This window comes from Odontomachus brunneus, unplaced genomic scaffold (genome assembly GCF_010583005.1).
Source record: "Odontomachus brunneus isolate Ranch 3 - 2012 unplaced genomic scaffold, Obru_v1 Obru_scaffold_306, whole genome shotgun sequence".
NCBI classification, from domain to species: Eukaryota; Metazoa; Arthropoda; class Insecta; order Hymenoptera; family Formicidae; genus Odontomachus; species Odontomachus brunneus.
In genome coordinates this window covers 110,811-111,138 of record NW_022639756.1, presented here as the reverse complement: position 1 = coordinate 111,138, position 328 = coordinate 110,811, and positions in this window count along the sequence as shown.

Here is a 328-nt window from a genome sequence, read left to right as displayed (position 1 = left end):
GTCTTATAAAATTCGACGATAGACTATACAGCACAGAACGTTGAAAAAACCTTGATGGGACGTTGCAACATTGAAAATAGAAGTGTGGATGTTTTTTCTACATAGAATATATATTGATTTTTCAAAATTGATTACAATATATTGTTGCAATGTTGAATATATATTGAACAAAAAGTACAATTTTTTGCAACAATATTTGAGGAGCATTGAAAATTATATTATTGATAATATTAATAAAAAACTTGTTATTATATAATAATAAAATAAATTATTATTAAATTTTATTATATTAATATATATATATATATATATATATATATATATATAT